The following is a 20,385-nucleotide window of genomic DNA, read 5'->3' as shown; positions in this document are numbered from 1 at the left end:
ACACCTGAGCAAGGCCACCTGCCGTGGAAGCTGGGACAGCCTCAGTTGTGCAAACCCCGACCCTTGCCCTCGTTCCCCTTTCTATAAACTCAAAGTCACGGTCAGCCCCTGGAGGACAGGACTGAGGACGCGGGTCCTGTGTCTTCCTGGTATAGCTGCGTGGATTACAGTCGCCCTCACGCTCTTCACCCTACCTTTTCTGCTTGCTGTTTCTGGCGAGTGGCCGGACTGTGTCTGCTGGATCCCCTGAGTCAGGCCTCTGGCCTCGAGGACTGCGGTGACGACATCCAGCACTTCATAGGGAAATATGGTAAACCTTTTCAAAAGCCGAAACATTGCCAAAATTATAAGTAGGCCCCTCTCAAAAACAAAAGCAAGGCCCGGTGCAGTGGTGCACACCTGTGATCCCAGTGGCTCAGGAGGCTGAGACAGGAGGATCACAAGGTCAAAGCCAGCCTCAGCAACATCAAGGTGCTAAGCAACTCAGTGAGACCCTGTCTCTAAATAAAATAACAAAATAGGGCTGGGGATGTGGCTCAGGGGATGAGTACCCCCAAGTTCAATCCCTGGTACCAAAAAAAAAAAAGAGCAAACAACCCCACTCTAGAGCTCCGTAATTCTTTATTTCACTGTGACCTCTTCACAGAACCTCGTTTTGTTCTACAAACAACCTAAACCACCCATGTTCTCCACACGTAAGCTTATTATGACCCCAAGTTCCACTTGGATTTCAACAAATGCAGTTTTCTGTTTGGCAGGAGGCATGTGGAGGGGTATGAAGCCCTTTCACCTGGGAGCTCTGAGCCTGGGGGGCGGGGCTGTGGAATGACTCCCAGGCCAGCAGAGGAGCCGGCCAGAGGCCACCTAGGCCCCCCCCCCCCCCCCCGCCCCCAGACGCAGGCGGTCCTTTCAGTACCTGATGAGCTGAGTCTGGCTTAGCAAGAGGCTGCCGTTTCTCAAAGAAATCAACTTCGACTGAGATCTCAAAACCGCTCGTCATCTGCAACCCCAAATCCCTACCAACCCCGGAGGTCTTTTCTTTTTTCTTCCCTTTAATCAGCAGCCGCCCGGAAACCCCCACTTCCTTCAGCTGGGTGGGGTCACTTTTCCCTTTATTAGTTCAGCACGAATGTCCCCTATGCTCAGCTGCAAAACCCAGCATTTCCCGGGGATTGATCGAGGTTTCCCAGGGATTGTTTCTCACAATGGTTCTCTGCTGGATTCTCGCCCTTGCCTGAAGCTTTCTCGACTTTGTGTCCTGAATGAACCCGCCCAACACTGAACTCCCTGCACAAACACTACTTACAAAGGGCAGCAGGCTTCTGCTGAAGGCGAGGGATGGGGCCATACCACAGCGTCCCAAATTGTGTAGCTGGGATCTCTATTCTAAAAGTTTTGCAGGCCTGGTTAAGAAATTTGAAATTCTTTTCTCTTTAATATGCACAGTAATTTAACACAGTGTCTTTTCTTAGCCCAGACACCCAAGTCCTAGGGCTATTTTTTTTCCACAATAAAATGGCTTTTTGAGCAATTTATTCAAGGAAATTTCTTTTGCTAAAGAAATCCTGGGGCACATTGTTAAACTCCCACCTTCACATTTACAAGACTGCACAGGGAAACTCGGAGTGTTGCTTGGTCCATGCCCCTGGAACAGACTCCCAGGGTCTCAGCTGGCTCCATCTCAGTCCTCAGGACATACAAAGGGTGGAGGACTTTGGGTGGGCAAATGGGGCTGTTATCCTTGGGGAGTCTGGTCGGGGCTCAGGTCCTTGGTGTCCCCAACAAAGAACTGAGCAAGACACACAGATCTAACAGGCAAGTACGGATTCCTGACGGTGAAGGTGAAAGCAGGGCTCAAGCAGTAGCGCGCTCGCCTGGCATGTGTGCGGCCCGGGTTCGATCCTCAGCACCGCATACCAACAAAGATGTTGTGTCCGCCGAGAACTAAAAAAAAAAAAAAGTGAATATTCGAAATTCTCTCTCTCTCTCTCTCCTCTCTCACTCTCTCTTTAAAAAAAAAAAGGTGAAAGCAGCACTTGGCGAGGTGGACAGAGAGGTTCGAGGTCAGGTCTGGAAGCTCCTGTCCTGTGGGCCGAGCTGTGAGGTGTCCCCTTCCCTATAGGGACCTGGTCAGGGACCTTCCTCCACTTGTCCCACAGGCTATTTTAGAATACCAGGCCTCTGGTGGGAGTTATCACGGTTGACAAGTCCTCAGGGGCAGGAGTTGTTGTGATAATGGTGTCAGGGGACAGACAGACAGACTGGGACATGAATGGTGGGAATGTGAGTGTGAGGGGATAATTCTATGAGATGTGCCCACCGTGCAACCCCACATGCTTTCTTTTCCTCTAAGCAATTTACCTGCAGCTCCGCCTGGCCTAGTGGACAGGACAGGTCACATTCCTCAGCAAACCACCTGTTATCTGCAGGAGAAATGCAGATAAGAGGGACCCGAGTCACCCTGAACGGGAGACTCTGTGACCCTTTTCATAGACCAGGTCCGAAGACTTAGGGAGATAAGGACAGTTCCTTCTAATCATAAGATCTCTAAGAATATATGGTTAAGAATCCAGTTAGAGGACGGGGGTTGTGGCTCAGTGGCAGAGCGCTTGCCTGGCATGTGTGAGGCACCGAGTTTGATTCTCAGCACTACATATCAATAAATAAAATAAATTAAAAAATAAATATTTTTTATTAAAAAAATATTTTTAAAAAGTCCAGTTACAGGACTTGGTTGTAGCTCAGTGATAGAGCGCTTGCCTAGCACATGTGAGGCCCTGGGTTCCATCCTCAGCATGGTGTATAAATACATAAATAAATAAAAGCATTTTGTCCATCTACCACTTAAAGAAATTATTTTTTAATTTTAAAAAAGGTAATCCAATTAGAGCCAGTCAGCATGGGCCAAAGTGACCTAAGTGGTCATAGCAGTGGGGACTTGAAAGTCTGATGTCATCCTGCTGTCAGTCAAAAGTCAAGAGGTGGACATGGGTAGGACTCTCTGGAAACTTCTCTGGGATCCCCAATAAAACTGGAGTGCAGAGAGGCACACTGTCCCCCCTTTTCTCTGAGAGGACCTTGAGAGTGACCCATTTCCTTTTCCTGTCCCTTCAATAAGCTGATGCCTGTTACTCTGAGCAACATGTCTGAAATCTTTCTGACTCAATTGCAAGAGTTGGAGTTTGAAAGGAGGGGGTCTTCACTCTGCCTCAGTTTCCTGGAAGGCCTCAGCCTGTAACAGTGGGACTGATTGTAAAGAGGGGCTTGATGACTCTTCTCCCTGACTTGTCCCTGGGTGGCAGGTTTCTTGTGCCCTGCCTCCGCCATCTTGCAGTCCCTGAGCTCCTACCCAACAGGGCAAAGGTTGTTCTGTGCCCTTGGTGGTCGGCGTTGTGCCGTCCACCCACAAGCACATGCTTCCTGACTTCTGGGCACAGGGAAGGATGCGGTTCCAGGTCAGCTTGGGTTAGTGGGCCTTGAGACCAGTCCTGGCGGCCAGCGGTGAGAGACGGGCTTGGAGCAGGGCCAGCTGAGGGCCCCTTTCCAAAGTTGCTCTGCAGCAAACCCAGCGTCGTCTTCACTGGGACCCAGGAACCACACACCTTGGGCGCTTGAAGTCACGAGGGCTCTGTGGCCATCGCCTGGTGCACTCTGACTGACGGGCTGTGACCCTTGCAGTAGCCCTATGAGGAGGTGTTTCACCTCCAGCTTCCCCAGGTGACTCCCCCGGGCTGTTCTCGTGCCCCCCATCCCATCTGATCCTCAGCTCCCGCCTTTGCAGTCGCTCACTTGTTTGGAGTGTCCTTAGAACCTGATTCCCAGCTTCTCTTTATGAATTTCCGATTCCACTGTGGAGTGCTGCCAGTAAAACAGCACCATGGAATTTCTACTGTGCATGATTCCTTTGATCCTCACATCAGCCCTGTACCTTAGGAAGAGTCTCTTTTTTTTTGGTACCAGAAATTGAACCCAGGGGTGTTCTACCACTGAACCACATCCCCAGCCCTTTTTATTTTTTTTATTTTGAGTCAGGGGCTTACTAAGTTGCTGAGGCTGGCCTCAAAATTGCATCCTCCTGCCTCGGTCTCCTGACTAGGATCACAGGCATGAGCACCTGCTCCGAGCACACTTCTTAAGCCATGCCTGTCAGTAAATTCTGGAGGGAGTAGTTCAGAATAAAAAGCACGGTCTATTTCTGGGAACAGGTTGGCAGGTGGGAGCAGGGGCACTTTGCCCCAGCTTGTTAGAGAAGATTCTGCACATTTCTTCCTATGTCCGAATTCAGTGGCCTTGCACTGGCTTGAACTTGGCCATGTTGGAATATATTCAATATAGAAATTAGCAAATGCTGCAAATCAGGTCCTTTATTTTCCCCCCTTGGAGGGCTGGATTTTGAACACTTAATAGCACTTAATTGATGGGGGCCTTTGCCCTAGCCCTGGAATGGGGGTAGATGAAACTGAATGGGTTCCTGTCGACCAAGTCCTGGGACCAGAGCTGAGCTGCCCATAGTTCCCATGCCCGACCTGGGAGGAGGGTCTGCCTCTGTCGGGCCGTGGGAGAGATGGAGAGAAAGACCCCCGGGAGAAAGGAGGAGGGAGAGTGGTAAGGCTCCCCACACCGTCCTGCGGCCCCAGACCTGCTCCCCTCGATGTGAAAGCCGGAGCCGAGGGCACGGGGCACCGAGAAGCGGGATGGGGCCTCTGTGGTTGCAGGTCCAACCTCCAGCAGGGCATCAGCACAGGGGCTGCGTGACCATGGGGGCTGGGCCGTCTGCAGTTTGCTGGGAGCCAGGAGACCACGACTCCCACTCTTGAGCCTGATGGCTCTTAATGGTGCCCAATGACTGCGGCTCTTGTTCCACCTTCTGTGCAAAGGCTGACAACTACCCACTGTCCAAGCCCAGCAGGCCCCACTTCTCAGAAACGCTCACCACGGGGCCTCTCGTGGGGCCTGCTCTTTCCACTCATCCCCTCCCAGGGCCTCATTAGCGTCAGGAGGAAGAACAGCTCTTAAACTTGTGTGTTCAGCTTCTCACTTGAGGCTGCACTTGAGTGGAGGCCTTTACACCTCAAGCCTAAAAACAAACCACCCGCCCCTCATTCCTCTCCCATATTTGGCAACGCAGTGTAATGGGGCTGGGGCTGGGGCTGGGGCCGGCGGAGGGGAGGCACCTAGATGCTCCAGGCCCGGGTGGGTCCCCAGCAGAGGGGAGGCCAGGAGGGACTGCTGATTCACCCTCCTCAGACACTTCACCTGGCTGATTCTTCCGCCCATGGCTTCTCCCGGCCCTTTCCTGGCTCTGGTGACTGAGCCAACCTGCCCACCACCTGGACGGCTGCAGCGCCTCCCAGGTGTGTCCTCCCACCTCTCTCCATCCCCATCTCCACTCTCCAAGGGAGCCAGAGCAGTGTTTGTGAACTCAAGAAGCCGAGGTTTTCCTGATTCTGAGCCCTTTTGTTTTTCCCCTTGTTTGGAGAATAAAGTTTTTCCTGGGTTGAGATGAAATTCACAGAACAGCAGTCACTTTAAAGTCAAGAGCTCAGCAGAATTTAGCACACTCACCATGTTGTGCGACCCCCACGTGTAGCTAGTCCCCAAACTCACCTGTCCCCAAATGAAACCCCACAGCCACAAAGCCGGCCCTGTCCGTCCCCCTTTACTCTCACCCCCTGGTGACAACGGCTCTCTAGCTCATGTGCCACCTTGTGATGGGCTTCTCCCCTCACATCCTGCTTCCAAGGGGCACCCCTGCCGTGCTCCCCGCCTTTTCGCGACAGAATGCTATCCCATGGCATGCATATGGCACAGTCTCATTCTCTGGTGGACATGGGGTCACTCCACTTTGGGGTTATTGTCAATAATGACACCAAGAAAAATCGTGAATGAGGATTGGAGTACTTTTTTCAATGCTCTGCAGCGTGTACCTGGAAGTTCTGTTTCTGAAAACTCACCAAGCCTTCGCATAGCGGGGGCACCACCGACGCTCCCGGCCCCCGAGTTCCAGCTCCTCCTCCTCCTCCTCCACGTCTGGGATCACCGGGTCCTCGTGGCACCTCACTGCGTCTCTGCTTTGCATCTTCATCTGGATGAGGAACCTCGCTGAGGCCTTTTCATGTGCTTCCTGGTCGATTGTGTCTTTGGAGAAATGTCTCTTTGCCACCTGTGAACATCGGGTTGTCTGTCTCCTTGGTTATCTGGTGACCTACGCTGGGTTCCCAAATCTGACTCTTCCAATAACTTAAGAAAACGGTGAAGAAAGTGCACAAACTCACAGAAGTACCTTTTCAAATCCAGTGGGCTCTCCGACCTTAGGGGTCCGTGGAAAGAGAGAGAGCCACTGGGATTCTTTGTTCTTAGACAGGGGACACACAAGGGGAGTTTCCATGGAACATTCTACCCCAAAAAGGGTAGGATCACAAAGGAACAGGTGAGTGTAACTCAGCCCCAGTAGGTGACCCTACTCCCGGAGCCACGCCTTGTTATCTGAGCTGGGGTAATGCCCAAGTTACCGTGACCTGGCCCTGCCATGCCAGACTGAAGGCAATAATAGTCCAGAACCAGGTGCATCAGGACCTAAAGGCATCTGCACCCAGGGCAGCTGCTGACACTTGGTGTTGGGCTACAAGGGTTCTCCCTGTAGTCTAAACACCTACCCCTTCTCACACACGTGATCTGCAGGTTGCCCCCATTCTCGGTCGTCTTTTCACTTTCTTGAGAATGTTCTTGCTACACAAAAACTGCACATTTTGAAGACGTCTGGCTTATTTGATTTTTATTGCAGCTGTGTAAGCTGCCTCTTCCTGGCTGTGTGACCCGTTGGTGCCCCGGGCCCCTCATTGCTGTGAGGATCAGGTGCTTAGGGAAAATCTCAGGAGAACGCCTGCTGCGAAATCAGCCCTTGACAAATGCAGACTGTCCAGCGTGTCACAGGAAGAGCCTCGACAGAGCTGTGAACACCCTGCTGAGACCCTGAGGTCAGATACAGCGTCTCCACGCAGGGTGGCGCCAGCCCCTGGACCTTGGAGGCGAACGTCCTCTGAAAGATCTCCAGGTACTGGTGATGGGCCAGCTGCCTGCCAGCTGGTCTGCAAACCCCTGCCAGGGAACCACTGCCCGGCTGTGCTGAGTCAGCTTTGGGTGTCCCAAGCTCAGCTCCTTCCGGTTCTGAGCGCAGGGGCTCAGGGAAAGGGTGAACACATCCTCACTGAGTATTATGGGTTGGATTTGACCCCCACCTGAAAACTGGAACTCAGAGTCTGCCCGTATTTGGAAACAGGGCCATTGCAGATGTGACCAGTTAAGACAAGGTCATGATGGCACAGGGCGGGCCCCTGGTCTGGTGTCCTTTCAAGTCATCATATGAGACAGACACAGGGAGACCACCACGTGACCACAAAGGTGGAGGCAGGCGTGCCACAGCAGAAGCCAAGGACCCCAGAGCCTGGGAAGTGCCCCTGCGGCCCTCAGAGGGAGCATGGCCACCAACGCCTTGAGGTCAGACTTCCAGCTCCAGAACCGGGGACAAGCTGTTCCTGCCCTTCAGGCCACCCAGCCTGCGGTGCCGTGTCTCAGCAGCCCTTGGAAATTTATACACAGGCGACAAAATATCTCACAGGGCTTTTTCCCCTGAGTCCTGTGGGTTTCGCAAGGCCCCGGGAACACTTGCAAATCGTTTAATTATGCCATGCCTGGGCACCTCCAGAGTAAAAATTCCACTTTTCAGGTATTCTTAAAGCTTAAAATACACCCTCTGGCCTCCCTAATCCCATCTTTCCAATTTGGAACTAAGACTGGCCCCAATTTAGGCTCCACCTAAATTTGAGGGAAGCCTGGGGGCACTGGAGGGCCGTGGTGTGAAATGGGAACAAGGCTCTCACTGTGGCACTGGACAGACCCAGAGCTGGGGTTCTCGGCTGAGAAGCGAGCAGGGAGGAAAGAGCAGAGCCAGCGCTCCCAGGCTGCCCTGCCCTCCCTGTCATGGCTGGACAGGCTGCAGTGGGTCCAAGCAGCTTGGAGCTCTTGACTGCCAGAATGACTGCCCACTCTGGTCCCTCCGGAGCTCCCTTGGTCTGTGTGGTTGATGGATGGCCGGGACCTTTCTGTGGATTCCTGGCAACCCCTGTCCTCAGGCACACGGCTCAGGCCCAGCTGGAAGGGGGCTTTGTAGGTATATCCATCTTCTTCTTCCCTTCGGGTGTTTCCACCCCACTTCCTCCTGAGGCCTTCTGCGACTCCTTCTCTGGCAATGTCTCAGGAAACTCTCCTGGACTCAGGGTATCTCCTGCGTCAGAGGCACTCCCAGACCCAGGACAAGGTCCGGGGCCGGCCAGTCCAAAAGCGAGCGTCTTCTGGTGCGGAAAGCTGAGCACTCATTCTGTCACCTCAGTTTCCTGGTAAGTAGATTCTGAAACCAGTATCTGCATGCGACAGTGTTGCTGGGAGTGACTCTAGGGAGTCGGCTCCTGCAGGGAGCAGGGCAAGCAGGACTGGGCAGAGGAGAACCAGGTCATGAATCGCACATGCCTCAGAGAGCTGCAGACTGGGAGCCCGCGGGGGCCTGCCTGCCCTGGCTGGGGGGGCCTGGCCACCGGGGGGCAGTTCTCTGCCGCTGTAGGCTGTCCAGGGGCTGTCAGCTGTCAGTGTTCTCTGCCTGTGGGGGAGACAGGGCTTCCCCTGGGGAGGGGACAGGAGATCCCCAGGGCACACCAAGGCTCCCAGGACCACCCCTTGGGCCACCCATATCTGCAGGCTTGGTGTATGTGGTTGCTGGATGCAGTGCTCTGGGGACCCCCTGGTGGGTCTCCTGGTGGGCCTCCTGGTGGGCCTCATGGTGGACCTTCTGGTGGATCTCCTGGTGGGCTTCCTGGTGGGCCTCCTGGTGAAATCCCTGGTGGACCTCCTAGTGAACCTCCTGTGGGCTTCCTGGTGAACACCCTGGTGGGCCTCCTGGTAGACCTCATGGTGGGCCTCCTGGTGGGCCTCCTGTTGGGCCTCCTGGTGAACCTCCTGGTGGACCTCCTGTTGGGCCTCCTGGTGAACCTCCTGGTGGGCCTCCTGGTAAACCCCCTGGTGGACCTCCTGGTAAACCCCCTGGTGGACCTCCTGGTGGGCCTCCTGGTGAACCTCCTGGTGGGCCTCCTGTGGGTCTTCTGGTGGGCCTCCTGGTGGGCCTCCTGGTGTGCCTCCTGGTGAACCTCCTGGTGGGCCTCCTGTGGGTCTTCTGGTGGGCCTCCTGGTGAACTTCCTATTGGGCCTCCTGGTGGGCCTCCTGTGGGTCTCCTGGTGGGCCTCCTGGTGAACTTCCTATTGGGCCTCCTGGTGGGCCTCCCGTGGGTCTCCTGGTGGGCCTCCTGGTGAACTTCCTATTGGGCCTCCTGGTGGGCCTCCTGTGGGTCTCCTGGTAAACCCCCTGATGGACCTCCTGGTGGGCCTCCTGGTGTGCCTCCTATTGGGCCTCCTGGTAGGCCTCCTAGTGAACCTCCTATTGGGCCTCCTGGTGTGCCTCCTATTGGGCCTCCTGGTAGGCCTCCTAGTGAACCTCCTATTGGGCCTCCTGGTGTGCCTCCTATTGGGCCTCCTGGTAGGCCTCCTAGTGAACCTCCTATTGGGCCTCCTGGTAGATCTCCAGGTGAACCTCCTATTGGGCCTCCTGGTGGGCCCCCTGATGGACCTCCTGGTGGGCCTCCTGTGGGTCTCCTGGTGAACCCCCTGGTGGATCTTCTGGTGGGTCTCCTGGTGGCCCTCCTGATGGACCCCCTGGTGGATCTCCTGGTGGCCCTCCTGGTGGGTCTTCTATTGGGTCTCCTGGTAGGTCTCCTGGTAGACCTCCTGTGGGCCTCCTGGTAGGTCTCCTGGTGGACCTCCTATTGGGCCTCCTGTGGGTTTCCTGGTGGGTCTCCTGGTGGACCCCCTGGTGGGCCTCCTGGTGGGCCTCCTGGTGAACCTCCTGGTGGGCCTCCTATTGGGCCTCCTGGTGGACCTCCTGGTGGATCCCCTGGTGGGCCTCCTGGTGGGCCTCCTGGTGAACCTCCTGGTGGGCCTCCTATTGGGCCTCCTGGTGGGCCTGTTTCCTGGGAGCAACTTCAGAGAAGAGGGTGGGGCAGATGGTGGCCTCCACTAAAAGCAGGTCCCCAGGCTGCCATAGTTCCCCTTTCACTGCTATTCTGGGTTCCTCCTCTGGTGGCTTACCTGGTGGGGTGACCTGGACCCTTCCCACTGAGGAGTCTGATCCCCTGGTCATCAGGCCCTGCCCAGGCCATGGCTATGCATTTGCCATAAAAATTGGCAAGGGAGTACTGAGTGATGCCCAGGTGGGTCCCCTGCCTGCCAAATGTGTCCCTCTCTGCCCCCGTTGTGTGGTGCAGATGACCAGGGTCTTTTCCTGCTGGTCTCACCACGAGAAGCTGGGTGACAGGTGAGCCCAGAGCTCTAGACATGCAGAGCCCAGAACCCTGGAGCAGAAAGCACAACTCCCCAGGTGGACTATGCGGAGCACTGGCCAGCAGAGCCTCTCATGTCTGTCCCCCCCGAGAGGACGCCAAGCCACACAGCAGCAGGTGACGACAGCGTGTGCTGTCTGGGAGGGCCACCATTCCCACACACCTCCACACGCCTTCCAGGCCTCCTGTCCCTGTCAGGAGGTGTGATATGCAAGGACTAGTGGACCCAGGGCTGGGCCTGCTCCTGTGCCTCCTGCACTGCAAGGTGGGTCCCCTGTCCAGCCCTGTGTGAGGGAGGGCCCACTCCTGTGGCCGAGATCCTGGACTTCCACCTCCCGTCAGGTGGGATGCCACTCTTCCCTGTCAGTCCCAAGAAGCACAAATAAACCCTGTGCGCGCTCTCTCTCACACACACACACACACACACACACTCACACTCACTCACACACACACTCACTCACTCACACACACACTCACACACTCACTCACACACTCACACACACACTCACTCACACACTCACACACACACTCACTCACACACTCACATACACACTCACACACTCACACACTCACTCACTCACTCACACACTCACACACACACACTCACTCACACACACACTCACACACTCACTCACACACACACTCACTCACACACTCACACACTCACACAAACACACACTCACTCACACACACACTCACTCACACACTCACACACTCACTCACATACACACTCACACACTCACACACTCACTCACACACTCACACACTCACTCACACACTCACTCACTCACACACTCACTCACACACTCACATACACACTCACACACTCACACACTCACTCACACACTCACTCACACACTCACTCACTCACACACTCACTCACACACTCACTCACATACACACTCACACACACACACTCACTCACACACTCACACACTCACTCACACACTCACTCACACACTCACTCACATACACACTCACACACTCACACACTCACTCACACACTCACACACTCACACACTCACTCACTCACACACTCACTCACACACACACTCACTCACACACTCACACACTCACACACACACTCACTCACACACTCACACACTCACTCACATACACACTCACACACTCACACACTCACTCACACACTCACACACTCACACACTCACACACTCACACACTCACACACTCACTCACATACACTCTCAATACAAGCAAACAGACTGAAAGGTGGAGAAAGGTGGCTGTCGGCCAGGGAGCTGGGGACCGGGGAACAACACAGGGTGGGCTCCTGGTTTTCTCTTCGTCTCCTATATCCCAGGCTTGGACCTGAAGAAGCAGGTGACCCAGAAATGCCAATTGGCACAGAAGGAAAAAAAAAAGCCTGTTCTCTTTACCCAAAGGTCAGAAGAGGGTCGTCCTAACAGGTCAGAGCACATTTAGAAAATAGCCACCGCCCTCCAGCCAGACACTCAGAGAAGCTGAAGGCCCTTCCATGCCAGCAGGGTGGGCAGACAGCTTTCCACCCCTCCCGTCTAGAACCTTCCAGGGAAGCAGTGTCACAAGAGGGCTCGGGGCCGCCCTACTCCCAAACCAACTCCCACGTCCAGGCAGGTCGACTTCACTCCGGCTAAGACTCCTGTATGGTGCAGAAGCTGCACTGAGGACACGGCTTGGCGGAGCTCATCGCAGCCCTCTGACCCTCTCCGGGGTCCAGTGAGGGCAGAAAGACAAACTAAATGGCGTCATGTGGGGACCTGCGTCCTTCAGGTCTAAGGATGGCTCAAGTGACAGCCCTCTTCCCTGAGAGGGGATACTGATTTTGACCTACCGTCTTGGCTGGGCAGGGTAGTTTCAGAGGGTCACAACGGGATGTCCCTGCCCTGACACCTCTCACTCTAGGGGCCCAGGAACCCATGCGAGGTTTCTACCAACTCTCAAGTGTGTCTACTTCAAATCAAATATTTTGTGCTAGGCAAATGGCCATTGGGTGAGTCCATGGACCCCAGAGTGCCAACTGTGGGTTGGACCAGGCCAGGACCGTTTATCGTCTGGTCCCTTTGATCCGACTCCAAGAGAAAGCCCTAGGTTCCCAGGCACCAGTGTCAGCTTGGGCCCTGTGTCCTCAGGCAGTTTGGGTACCCTTCTCCCAGGGGACAGTGGCTGAGTGAACAGCTCTTAGCCTTTTGCAGGGGAGCAGGGGACCGCTGCCGTTCACGCCAGTCTTGGGGGCGAGCCTTGCTCCCTGCCACCCGGCCTCGCCTTCCCTGGTCAGAAACCGGCTTGGGTCTGGAGGGAGTCCCCGGCGTGTGCTGTGGCTGCCCTCAGCCTCCCGGGCATCCACTCTCGGCTTCTGGTTGACAGGTCGAGCAGGACCCTGCCTGACCGCAGTCTTACCTGGAGGAACGTCACATTCTAGTCCTGTCTCGGTGGCTCTCCCAGGCCGGCCCCCAGGGGCTGCCCAGCACAGTGAGTGCCCTCCTGGCCTCGGCTGCTTCCTGGTCCTGTCGTCCCCACCCCTCTCTCTATCAAAGCTTCTCAGGACCGTCCTAGAATTCATGAACTCCATAGGGCATTAAGTCACATGCCATGTGTACCACCATCCCTGGTCAACTTGGCTTCCCACTGCCCTTGATCCTGTCCCTCAGACTCCAGTCCCCAGTGTGGTCCGGCCAGCTGGATGGGCATGCATAGAGGTCTGCAGGCCCTGCTCTGTGGGTTATGGTGTTGGTCTAGTGGCCAGGAGGGAGGCCGGGCGGGAGGCCGGGCGCGTGGGCCTCAGGAGGGTTCCTGTTGTCTTACACGACAAGAGACTCTGCGCCTGCTTAAGCCAGGTGCCAGGGAGGACGGCACCAGAGTGCCAGCTTACTAGGAAAGGGTCACTGCAGGCCCACAGGGTAAGGAGGATCTAGGGAGTCAAGTTTCTCTGTTTTTTCAATTTTGTAACATTTTGTTATTTATTATTACTAATGTGTATTATGTGTCATGACCATATCACTGCACTTGGCTATTCCATCCTGGTAAACTTTGGACTGTTAAGAACATTTCATTTTCTTGATTGACATGTATCAGCTACCCGTGTGAGTGGGGTCCTGGGATATGTCAACCCAGGCGTACGTGCATGGTGTATGAAGCTGCACTGAGGTTACTGCTGGGTGGAGCTCATTGCAGTCAGCTGACACTCCCCAGCCTCCCTTTGCCCCTCATGCGTCCCCGTCCCAACCTCTGCTAATCATGAGTCCACATTCGGGTGGACTTTTCTGTGGCTCCCACACAAGAGGAAACACACGATGCTTGGCGTTCTACTTCTGGCCGGTCCCACTTCACACCAAGCCCCCAGGTCTAGCCATTGTGCTGCAGGACTGCATTCTTCAGAGCTGAGTAATGTTCTGCTGTTGAGTGTGTCCCATGCTTTCCTTATCCATTCATCCACCTATGGACAAGACTCGACTCGGCTAACATCAGTGCTGACCTTAGTGGAGCCGGCCTGTGGGATTGAGAAGTCAGCCTCCTCGGGAGCTCTGCACTTTAATAACTAAATCCTAGCCTAGCCCTCAGCCTTTCCTGCACTCCAGCTACGGGAGGTGAGAGAACCTTTGTCCGCTCCCGGGGGTGTGCTCTGGATTTCACACTCGGCCTCTGGTTGGCGATGAGTCACCTCTGGCCTTCCATTGCTCTTCTCCACAGCATGGGGTTTCCCTAAGAGCAGCCACCCAGCTCCGCCGTCTGTGGCCCCTGTTTCCGCGGCCCCTCTCGGTGCCTGAGACCCTGCCCCGGCCAGTCCATCCTGTTCCACGACAGTCTTTCTACATCCACTGCAGGTGGGATCTTAGGCTGCAGCCGTACAGAGGGCTTGAGGCCATCTACACGCTGGTCATAGGTCCTGGCAAGCTGGCCAGTGGGTGACCACACTCTCAAGTCCCAGTTTACAAACTGTCCTCCTTCTGAGACCAATCCTGGCCCTAATAGCCACAGGCCACCTGGGCATCCGGCTCTGAGATGGGCCCCTGGACGAGCTTACTGGGGAGCTCCTTAGAAGCCCCCACTGTGGAGCAGGATGGGGGCGAGAGGAGGTGAGCCGCTCTGCAGTCACAGCAAGGCCCCAACTCATCGCACAGGCCTCCAGGAGCTGCCCCGCGCTGGGCAAGGGGCTGGACATTCATATCCTGTCCTGGTCAGCTGTGCCCACCAGTCTCCAGAGGGACTCACTGAGCTGTCCACTGTGAACTGAGCAATTGAGGAAAAGAACCTCAGTCCCGGAGGTGGGTCGGGTGTCTGGGGCACATGGGCTCTGTGGTGCACACAGCTTGGCCTGTTTCTTTTCTTGTCTTTCTTTCTTTGGAGGGGGGGGGGGTATGGGTATTGGGGATTGAACCCAGAAGCACTTAACCACTGAACCACATCCCAGCCCCTTTTTATTTTTATTTTATTTTTTGTGGTGCTGGGGAATTGAACCCAGGGCTTTGTGCATGTGAGGCGAGCACTCCACCAACTGAGCTACATCCCCAGCCCCTCCCCAGCCCTTTTTACATTTTATTTGGAGACAGAGTTGCTTAGGGTCCTTCTAAGTTGCTGAGGTTGACTTTGAACTGGGGATCCTGCTGCCTCAGCCTCCCCAGCCACTACACCTAGCTCAGATCACCTTAAATGTTTAGGGTTAGTCAGCTATGAAAAGATGCTGGGCCAGGCGTGAATTATGCAAAGAAGGGCACCTTTTTTTTTTTCTAATTAACAGACAAAAATCAATGAAGTTTGACTAACCTGAACGTCAATACTGTATTATCATCACTGAGGGGTGTGAATTGGCTCAGCCTCCACAGCTCTATCTCCCAAAGCTAAACACACACATCCTAGAAATCCTCTCCTAGGAAACATGATCGGGGCAGCAATTGTTATGATAGCAAAAACAAACAGAAGAGAAGCTACCCAAATTCCATCAACGGAGGAATAGGGGGCTACCTGTGGTGCTCACACCAGCGGAACATGACACAACAATAAAACGAACTGTCTCCAGCTGTCTCCAGCTGCCCACAGAAGCACAGACCGTCCAGGAAACATAAAGTTTGGTGGAAACACAATCAAGTGACAGAAAGCTGTCCCCGCATGCCCTTTTTAAACTTCAAAAAGAAGCCAAAGCAATATATAGTTTATGCACCTATACACCGGTAGTGATACTATTTAAAAAACGAACTAAGACATACAATTCAGGATGAGATGAAGTCTGGGGCAAGGCCGAGGGACGTGCGTGGTTGAGAGGGGTTGGTGATAAAGTGTTCACTGTGGTGGATGCCCAGGTTTCCTGTTAAGATGCTGCATAAGCATCGCAGTCACACATCACTGGGAGAAGGCTTCCCGGTGTGCAAGCCCCGTGAGCTCTTCGACCTTCGTGACCTTTGATTCCCTGCACCTTTCCTTGTGGTGGGTAGCAGTGACACCCGCTGACGTCAAGGGCAGAGCAGGAGTAGGAAGGCCTGGAGTCTCCCCAGGCCCAGCACACCTCTGAGAGGGGGACCCAGGTCTTGTTTGGAGAGACACCCGAGACACTAAGCAGGCGGGCCTTGGGATGGGCCTGGGGGAGGCGCTGCCCTGGGAGGGGACCCGTACTGCTTACCCTTCCATGTTGCCTGGTTGCTCGCGACAGCCTGGTGACGTGAGGTTTCCAGAACAGTCCACGTGGAAGAGCTGACTGTGGCATGTGGCTTGCCAGAGCACTGCTCTCAGACGAGGGTGACGCTGGCATATCTGCTACTGAGGTCGGAGAGGTGTTGTCCTGAAGGACATCAGGTAGCTTTGGTAATGCCCCTAGGTGTCCTCATCTGTCACTGATGGCCATGGCAGACCATCAGGTGTCCCTCCACTATTTCCCCTTTCCCTTTTTGATCAGCCTCTATGCTTAGCTGGGTATCTGGCCAGCCAACCCCTGGCCCCAACATCTTGCAGCTAGATATGGCTGTGAGAATATGTTCTAGTTAGTGAAAGATAAGCAGAAGTCCTGAGTACAAGCCTGGGAAACGCCCTTCCTTCCCACTAGCTGCCATGTGGAGTGATGGTGGGTGCTCCAGCCACCCTCTTGGGCATGAAGGGGAAGCTACTTCCTGAAGCTCAGAGCAACAGAGGCAACCTGGGCCCTGCTGCCAGAGGCACACGCCGCTCAGCACTGCCAGCCTCTGGCCTTGCTTCTTCGAGACAGAAGGGAGCTTCTGTGTGGCTTACCTGTGATTACCCTGCCACCTGTAGCCAGACCTAATCCACCTGTTCACATGATTCACTCACCTACTCTAGGACTAAGTCAGAGTTGGCAGACCCCCAGCAGGGGTTGACTCGTGCCAGGAATTCCACACTGTGCGCCAAGCATGCAGTCTCTCGCGCCTCAGGAGTCTAACTAATTTGTCCTACAAGATGTACCAAGAAACTGCAGTTTAAATTATCATCAATCAATTATCTTTGAGGTAACTTTGTCCAAGTGAGCAGCCATGAGCGTCTATTCTGAGTATTTTTTCTCAGCTAGAATGATGAGAACCCTGCTTTAGGGCAGGGTCCCCATTCCCAATTGCTTCTTCAGTAATTGTTTAGAATGCAGACTTGTTGGCTGGGGCTAGGACACTGGATTTGAAATCCACTGAACTCTATTCCTAACAAGCAGCAGGTCCTCCCGTGCACACCAGCATTTGAGAACCCTTTGAAGGTCCCTTCTTCTGTCACAAATGAGGCCCAAACAGCTTTCTAAATATATTTGGAACTGGCTCTAGCAGCACAGCTGAGAGCCCCAGCTACTGGGGGGCAGGGAGGAGGGTGCAGGAGCCAGGAGCCTGGGGTCAGCCTGCTCCTGGGGCCTCCCTGCACCTCCCTTGGCTAGATGAAAGTGGGCCTGTGGGTCCCCTGTCGGAGTGAAACCTTCCATCTCCTAAAAAGATTTTATTCTTTTCTCTTTTAAGTATCAGACATGAAAGCCTTCGTTTTTATCAACTGCATAGCTTCTTTTAAGAGATTACAAATCACATTCTGCCGTGCTCAGTTTCATCAAAAGCCCAGTAAAAAAAAAAAAAAAAAAAAAATGTGGCATTTATACACAATGGAGTATTACTCTGCATTAAAAAATGACAAAATCATAGAATTTGGAGGGAAATGGATGGCATTAGAGCAGATTATGCTAAGTGAAGCTAGCCAATCCCTAAAAAACAAATGCCAAATGTTTTCTTTGATATAAGGAGAGTAACTAAGAACAGAGTAGGGACGAAGAGCATGAGAAGAAGATTAACATTAAACAGGGATGAGAGGTGGGAGGGAAAGGGAGAGAGAGAAGGGAAATTGCATGGAAATGGAAGGAGACCCTCAGGGTTATACAAAATTACATACAAGAGGAAGTGAGGGGAAAGGGAAGAATAATACAAGGGGGAGAAATGAATTACAGTAGAGGGGGTAGAGAGAGAAGAGGGGTGGGGAGGGGAGGGGAGGGGATGGGGGATAGTAGAGGATAGGAAAGGCAGCAGAATACAACAGACACTAGAATGGCAATATGTAAATCAATGGAAGTGTAACCGATGTGATTCTGCAATATGTATACGGGGTAAAAATGGGAGTTCATAACCCACTTGAATCTAATGTATGAAATATGATATGTCAAGAACTATGTAATGTTTTGAACAACCAACAATAAAAAAAGATGTTATATCTGCCGATAACTAGAAAATAAATACTTAAAAAAAAAAAAGCCCAGTTAGGAGAAACAATACCTGTGATGAGTTTCCTAAGAACATGAGCCGCTGGGTGCTGGTGGGGTTTGCTTGTTTTAAGCAGTGCTCAATTTTCCCCTTGAGGTGAGGCAGAGCACGAGCTGCCTCCGGACGCACTGCGGGCCCTTGTTTGGATGTACTTTTACTGTATTGTCTCTGGTGCCTGCCATCAGCCTCACTGAAGGTCACTTAATAAAGAACTGTAGGAGATCTGTCACCGAGATGCCTTGGGGACATCTCCCACCATAACATGGTACTTCCTCCGTGAGAAGGAGGGAGAATCTGCCAGCGTATCAGTACAGGGACCCGCACTGGCACTGCGGGCTGGTGGGCCTGGAGGAGGTGCTAAGTACACACCTGAGGCTTTTCCTCCTGCTTCGGTCCCCGAGGTTGCACAGGGAACTGTCCCCAGGCCTGCCTTGGACTGCAGGGCGTTTGGCCCTGCTGGTCTTCCTCTGACCTCTTCTTGTTGTCCACCCCCCTCAGGTCCCCACGCCGTCTGCGGTGTCCCCACGCCGTCTGCGGCCTCCCCATCACTGTGTTTTAACAGGCCGCTGCCAACCTTTGCGGACCGAGCGGGGAGGGTGGACAGACTACCCAGCGGCTCCGAATCCGAGCCGGCGGCCCCTCTCCGCCCGCCCACCGCACTGCCCCCCACCGCACTGCCCCCCACCGCACTGCCCCCCACCGCACTGCCCCCCACCGCACTGCCCCCCACCGCACTGCCCCCCACCGCACTGCCCCCCACCGCACTGCCCCCCACCGCACTGCCCCCCACCGCACTGCCCCCCACCGCACTGCCCCCCACCGCACTGTCCCCTGCACTCAACGGAGAGAGACCTTACACCCACCAGAGGCTATCTGTAGGCAAATGTAACTGCTCCCAAGGTCGGAGGAGAGCGGGAGGGGAAAGGCCAAGAAGGGAAAGCCAGGGGGAAAAGGAGGAAAAGGAAGAAAAGGAAGTAGGAGGGAGAGAGGACGCGCAGGAGGCCGCTGAGCGCCGGCTCCGTCGCCCTCCTCCTGCGGGTCCGCGGGGCGCGGCTCTGGGGTCCAGCGGTTTCCTCGCGTGTCCCCAGCAGGCTACACACCTAGAGGAAGAAAGGCGAAGACACGCAACAGGCAAAAGCATCCGTGGTCCCCGGAGCGGCGTGAAAGGTCTCCGAGGCCGGTTGTCGCGCTGCGGTCACACGAGGGCGCTATTTCCGCGGCTCGCGCCGGGATTCCGAGGGTTCGCGGTGCAGCGGGAGGAGGGCTGCGGGGCGCGCCAGGCCCGTTCCCCAGGGAGACCCTCTCCCGTGCACCGAGCCCACGGGCAGGCCCCGGTGACAGCAGGCCGACCCTAGCAGGGACCGGTGGGTGAAGCTCGGGTGCGCCAGGACAGGCCGCCCGTCGGTGGACAGAGGGGAAGCTTCAACCCTGGGGGGTCCCAAGGCCCCTCCGGGCACAGCAGCCAGCCAGTCTGAGCAAGCACCCTGAGACCGCCTTCTCCCCACGTGGCCAGTGAGAAGAGGAGGGGCAGTGACACTAGAAGAGTCCCCAGGTCACCCTTGAGCCCTGGCAGAAAGCCTGTGCTTGTCAGGGACACTGTCACCCAGCAGCGACCCACCCTTTGTGGAAAGGGCCTCCAGCCTGCCCAGGCCCCCCGCCCCCCGGCCTCCTAGTGGAAGACAAATGTGGCTCTGGTGTCTCAAGGTGCCTCAAGGGACCCTGGCTCACCTGCCTTCATGCAATAAGATTTTAAGAGCAGTCACCTCCTCTTTCCTGTCAACACGACCTTTGCCTTTTCAACTCCAGGGTGCAGCCCTAGCTGGCTTTTTCTACCAGAAGGCTCCCTGCGCCTGACCTGCAGAAGGCCAGACGGCTCTGGCTGGTGCTGCACAGGGCTGAGCAGAGTCCCCTCCGATTCCCCACTGCTGGCAAGGAGGTCCTGGCACCTGCTGCAGGGTGGGGAGGGTCAGGGCTGGGCTGCCCAGGCGGGCGGCCCCTCTGCCTTTGATCTCCTGGTGGGGAGCAGCAAGGGGACTCTTCCCGTGTCTGCCATAACCATGTCTTCCAAGCTCAAGAGCAGGCCTCCTCATTACCCTGCACATATGACCTCCTCATTACCCAGCACATATGACTGTCCTCTCTGTCTTTCTTTTCCTCCCTCTCCCCTCCCCCCTCCCTTTGTGGTACTGGGGGATTAACTCAGGATGTTGGATCTCAGGTAC

General features: G+C 54.9%; 1 long non-coding RNA gene across 2 annotated transcripts; it reads right to left on the bottom strand.

Annotated features, from left to right (window-relative positions):
* Positions 1 to 5,694: 5,694 nt before the first annotated feature.
* LOC308651361 lies at positions 5,695 to 19,502 on the bottom strand. Of its 2 annotated transcripts, XR_014022533.1 has the most exons (4): positions 19,264 to 19,502; positions 16,716 to 16,834; positions 16,054 to 16,212; positions 5,695 to 6,163 (listed from the first exon to the last, which is right to left on the bottom strand). It is a non-coding gene; the product is annotated as an uncharacterized lncRNA (long non-coding RNA). The 2 variants fall into 2 exon arrangements; XR_014022532.1 differs by having other exon boundaries at positions 16,054 to 16,834.
* Between the last annotated feature and the right edge of the window lie 883 nt (positions 19,503 to 20,385).

The sequence above is a fragment of the Spermophilus citellus genome, assembly GCF_964194105.1.
Source record: "Spermophilus citellus genome assembly, chromosome: 6".
NCBI lineage: Eukaryota > Metazoa > Chordata > Mammalia > Rodentia > Sciuridae > Spermophilus > Spermophilus citellus.
The sequence above is the reverse complement of the archived record's forward strand: the minus strand, read 5'-3'. Positions and strand labels throughout refer to the sequence as shown.